The sequence below is a fragment of the Parus major genome, chromosome 2, assembly GCF_001522545.3.
Source record: "Parus major isolate Abel chromosome 2, Parus_major1.1, whole genome shotgun sequence".
NCBI lineage: Eukaryota > Metazoa > Chordata > Aves > Passeriformes > Paridae > Parus > Parus major.
Genome location: NC_031769.1, coordinates 108,093,543 through 108,099,966, shown reverse-complemented (window position 1 = coordinate 108,099,966; position 6,424 = coordinate 108,093,543).

The window sequence follows — 6,424 nt, the reverse complement described above, 5'->3', positions numbered from 1 at the left end:
TGTAGGGCTTCTTTTGCCAGTGTGATAAGCATCTGCAACTTCCACTAGAAGTAATGAACAACACAAAATCAGAATGCTGAAAACCAGCAAAAATCAAGTCCATGCAGTCCCTTGGAACATTAATTGCGGTAATCTCTAACATCTCTACAATGTGTAAGACAACACTAAGGCCATAATATTCAAGAGAGATTCAAATGCACGTGTTCTTCTAGACATGAGTTTCAGCACATAGTGATGGGAACAATTTTGAGGGAAACAACTGTGAGCCCTAAATTGACTTCATATAAAAATTTTAACCAAACACAGAAAAAAAATCCTACTTCCCATGAAATTTCAAGGTTAAGAAAGAAAGTTTTGAAATTGTAAGAATGCCCTATTTTAGCTTCATAATGAAAGATTAATTTTTAATCTGAAATTATTCTTTTAAAAACTTCAGCAAATGGCAGAAAAAAGATATTGTAAATACAAAGGCCAGAAATCTCATTTTATGATTCACCTGAACAAAAATTCACTCAAATTGCTGCTTCACAGTTTTTGTCAGATTTTGATCATTTAATCTGGTTGCCTAAGAGAGGAAAACCATTTTTGCCAAACCAAGCAGAAGCTATCATTTCTACGCCTAAGAAATATAATTCCTAATTGGTATCAGCTGGCACAGCAAACATTTAATATTTAACTGTTATATAAACAGCCAAAGTTTTTAATCAGCTTCTGCTTCCTTTTTCTTTTTTTAATGAAAGCTACCACTCACATATGTCCTTGCCCAGCCTAAAGTCAGGATTTTGACCTTGAAGGGCCAAAATTCAGAAAACACTGAGTAGAATCCTTTTCCTGAAAATTCCTGAATCTGTTTCCTGCTTCAGCACTTTACATTTTTGGATGTTTTAAATTTGTCATATTTTAAGTATGGTGACTTAAAAACCCAGTATCATTGCGGAAAAGTGACTGACTCCATTGAAAAACTCCATTGTTCAGAGTTGGACAGATGCAAATGCTGAAGGATTGATATTGATCTCACATTTCAAAATTAAACTGGTATTATTCAGGTTTACATTGATACCTGAGAAATAGGACAGAGACTTTAGAAAAATACCCACATATATATATACACACATATATACACACATATATACAGCCTAATAACTGCAGATATCTTGTTCAGACATGCCATCTATCCATCTGAAATGTCAATAGACTCCTCCTACATGTTGAAGTTTCATTGCACATATATTGTAGCATTACAGTTTGTTATCACTGCATAAGGCAATTCATTATACCTGTGCATGAAACAGTATCTACATTTTCAAGAATTGAAATGAAGGTGCAGCTTGTAAAACAAGTTGCAAGTACATGGGCAAAGTGTGCAACACACATTTCAAAGACTTCATTTGCTTTTAAACTCCCACTCACAGATTTCTGTAAAGAACAAAACTACGAGTAAAGCTTCCAATATCAAAAAAATAAAATCACATTATTGCATTTTAAATTAAAAAATATTGATAGAGAAGAATCATATATGCTGAATCCCCTTATAACCATTAATGGTAAATAAAAATTTTCTCCAGTTCCAATAACTATAAACTACAATGTACCCATATCTACTAATCAGGAAGTATAACCGTCCTAAAGATACAAACCGAGTAATTCCTGGAAAAGTTCCTCTAGCAGCAGCAAAAGCTCACAAACTGAGATCAGTCGCTAAGTACAGTGGAACTTTTGGTGCACAAATCAAAATGTGACCCAATGACTGAACAATATCAAATGCAAAAACAGTGAAATCCAGGCTGGTCCTCAGTGTCTGCCACTGAATATTTTATACTGAAGGAATTCCTTCAATCACTTCTTTCCCCTGTGTTCCAAATAAAACTAGGTCTTTAGTCCTGTGATTCTCAACAGCAAAATACCCTGTTTCAAAAGAAGCACCTCTGCATATAAGTATCACTCAATGATGTGGAAGTGACTTTGGTCTCAACACCAATCTGACAAAATAAATGATGCATTTCTAGTCTGTGAAAGTATTGTAAACACACAAAAATTACACAGATCATAGTCTTGTACAGAGGAAGGTTGTGTTAGCTGAGGTGTACCTAAAAGGTAGTCTAATCTACACAAACACAAATTTCTGAACTTTTTTAATATCAGTCTGTAATTTTGGACATGGAAAACATGTCAGTTAAGACATTGTAATGGTTGGTTAAACCATGGCTTGTGAGAGCACATTTAATTGACAAAAAGTTGAAGTGTGTCTTGGACAGATGGAAACATCTCACCTATTGTAATCACGTAAAAATCAGGTTAAGGGACTCGGTAATCAATCAAGAAACAAATGGATAATTCTTATGTGCCAAGAATATCTATGGCACCACCATGATGCCCTGGCATCATCATAAGATGATCCACCTCACCTAGTCTAGACATCTGTTCAGATGGAATATACTCATCTAGTTTGGATGAGACTACTAACTTACCAGTGACTCCTCCAGACTATATTATTTTAGTATTAGCATCCAGAAACTTGAAATTAGCTCTTCCTGGCCATAGAACACAGGGAAATGAAATAATTAGCCCTGGTGGTCAGAAGCCACTTTCACACAAGACCTATTTTTTAGGAATCTGATTGATGTCAGGTAACTTCTGGATGTTAGTAACACGCTGTACCACCTAGTATAGGTTTTAACAAAGAATCTAAACAAGACCGAGGTTCGAGTTTCCAAAAGACTGGGGCAGAGGCACAGGTAGTGGGAATAGTAGGGTGGGATGGGATTGGGCTGATGGGGAATACAGGAGGACTATGGGAAAGGTAGGAATGTGAGGTTGAGTGCTTAACTTAGGGAGATGTATGAACATGTGTCAGCGGAGAGGAAGAAGATAAGTCTGCCACAGATAGTTACGTTGCATAACTTAGATAATGCTGCTGTACTTAGGTAGTGTCATAAAAAGTAATACCTTACTCTGTAGATTACCCTGAAGATATGAACAGCTGAAACAAACTTTCAAGAACCTTCCTGGTTTTGTTCTCTGAACTAATTATATTGTGCATCACCAAAAGTTCCTGACCTCTCCAACAATACCTCCCAACATAAGCAAAATGCTACGTTTCACTAAAAAAGACAGGGAATATCAAAATCTCAGCTGTTACTTTTTGACCTGAAATACCCAATGGCTAAAAAAGCATAAATTTCAGTATCAATTATGTTGTGTTATAGCAAAAAAACCAAACAAACAAAGAAACACACAAAAAACAAAAACAAAAAAAAAAAACCACAAAAAACCAGAACACACCAAATCATTCAGATATGGATAATTAAAATAAATTTCAATTCTTGATTTACCAGTTACCAGACAGTAACAGCAAGTTACAGATTTGCTGTTCTGGTAACTTTTAATACTAATGGACATTTTGCTTAGATGGGGAAGATCATAGATCGGCTATACATCTTTCCATGTATAGCCGATCTATGAAAAATAGAAACACTAAGACCCCAAGGAAGCAGAAATAATTTATGTCTCCCATGCAGACACCAACAGAATTATATTGATTCTGCAAAATAAGAATTAAATATTTTCCTTTCAAGCTCATCTTAAGCTGCATTATTTGCTCAGTCATATAAAGAATATATATTCTTTGTTTTCTTACCAGACTCCAGACCACCTGAAGAAGAAGACAAGTTAGAAGACCAGAAAACAAGCCCATGTTGTTCTCTGGTCTACAGTTGTGTGGACAGAATTTTACACCAACTTGGTATTTAAGACAGCAAATATCATAAATCAAAACCTTTGTCCTCTCAACAACGATTAACTCACCTACCATACCAGCTTTTTTTATGTCAAGTAAGAACATCATTGTCAAGTAAGTCCATCATTACTGTACTGCAATAACTAACAGAAACACTTTAATTATTTTTAAGAACAGCTGTGAGAAAAAGCGTTGGAGAGAAATTGAAATATAGGATGAAGTGGAAATAAGAAAAAGGAAATACAAGGGAAGGACACACTGAAACACAGGAAATTCCATCAAAATTTAAGAAAAAAAGCTTTTTTTCTTATTGTGTTTTTAAGCACTGGGACAAGTTGCCCAGAGAAGTTGTGGAGTCTCTCTCTTGATGACAATCAAAACACAACCAGACACAGATCTGAGTGACCTGCTGCAGGTAGCCCTGCAGCATGACTGCAGTGGAATTGAACTAGGAGATCTCCAAGGTGCCTTCCCACCTCAGTCATTCTGATTCAGAGAATAAAGCTGGCACTAAAACCCTTTGTACAACAAAAAACTAGCAAGACTCTTGGCAAAACATTAATATATCAATAATTGTGTATTTTTTGACAGAAATTGAAAATGAGAAATGTGTGTGCATTTAAAAAAAAACTGTCAGCAACATAATTTCAGTGCCCTGCTTTTGGAAAATGCAAAGCTATTTCTGTTGTTGGTATATGCGAGACACTGCATTTATCACTAACATAAATAATGGCATCCTTCTGGATTACTTGAAGATTCCATTCACATTAATTTTTAAATGCCAGTACCATTATACTTTCACCACTGCCTGTGACTCTTGGGTATTTCTTTCAACTCTAACCATCCCTTCTACTTCCTAGCTGTCAGTGGATGCTGGAATTGCCACAGCCTCTTCTTATGCTTAAACTGCAGGTACTTGTGGTAATTGTATGGTCAGGCTTTGCTAATCTTTTACTTTGCCAGACCAGCTACTTGTATAGACCAACACAAAAATTAAGAATGGCATTTAGGTTTTTTTATTGTAAATTCAGACTCACAAAATTATCATATCAAAATTAATAGCACGTTGCATTCTACTTCAAGTATCAAAGCTGATAAAAAAGAAAGATCCTAAGCCATTCGTAGCTGCTCAGATCCATACTTGTTTCATTGCTGATGCATTGAGAAGCAGCAGTTTTATATATTACTGTTCTTATAATGGTATGGCCTTTTTCTATGAAAGCAGCTAAATATTATAATCCCCTACTCACCAATAATGATGGTGTCAACGGCTCTGAAATCAGTGATATTTAGTATGTCAAAAAGCTCTTTGGTAAGATTTCTTCTGCAAGTTCACCAGCCCTTGAATTCTCTATGTTGCCATCTCCAGCTGGCAGGAGATGATTGGTACTGGTTGTGGAGGATTCCTACTCAGAAAATACCTGAACCCCAACTGTGATTGCAAAACAGATTTGTTTTTATTAGATGCAGTAGCAAATAATACATACCAACCCCCAGATTCTTTGAAAAGCCACTGAGCAGGAGAACGAGATGGAGCATGGTGCGCAGGTGGGAGGGGCAGGCAGACACTGCACCTTCAGGGAGTCCCCTGGATCCAAATGGCGTGCATCTTGTCCTTTTCAGCCCCTCCACCCCAGAACCACACCTCATGCCTCCTCCTCTTGGAGTGGAATTTTTCCAGTTATGAGGACATCTCACACTTGGCCAGAGTGTGAGATGAGGCCACAACGGCTCATGATAGCACCTCCATGTTAACAACAGCTCCATTGTGTATTGTTCTTCTCTCACAGGTTAAGTTCCCAACACATTGTTTCTCTTAAGGGTCAAGTTCCCACCAGTTAAGCAATAAGGTTTTCTTCACTGCCTTTTCTTCATTGTCTGGTTGATGTGCCCAGCAGCAGACCAAACATGGCAGGGCATTAGACACGACTTTGGTCCCAGACACATGTGACCACATGATCCGCCGTTGGAACATGTCAATGTTCCACCATATGAACAACAGTACAATGCAACGTACTACGATACTAAACTAGAAATACAACAAATAATACATAGAAACCCAATACTTCAGGCACAATGTAATACTAATCCCTTTTTCAACCAATTCCAGCCTCATGTCCCTCCAGCAAACAGATTCCAATTGGTATCTTCTACAAGGCGTTAAGTGTCCATAATTCCTGTAGTTGTGCATGGACAGAATTAGAATGGTCACTTAGGTTTACACAATATAACTTATCAAAATCTTCTCACCCATGCTCATGTGTTGAAAGCTAAAAATCAATTGCTGCTTGATTTTGCAGCATAGCATGTTTAATGCTGTCTACATCAATTAACAAATCAGACATAGCTGTACTGGTAGCATTGCTAAACTTTGCTAACCAACAACTAACTCTATTGACTCTCATGAGGGCCTGTGCACTTGCAGCCCCAGGAGCCAACGAAGAGGCAGTGATTGTCTTGGTAGTGTTTTAGAATTTAGCTGTATCTCTGTAGTCAGGAGTAAAAGCATGTATGCTCTGAGTATGACAGTGGTGAGTTTGGTTTTGTTGGATGCATACTGAAGTAGTTATATTTGAAGATAAGAGGGTTAGTTTTCTTACAGTGCATGGACTACCTTTAATTGCCATTGGCACTCTGGCCTAAGCTCAGTCCCCAGATTAAGAAGACACCTTGTGGGAGTTGTTTACA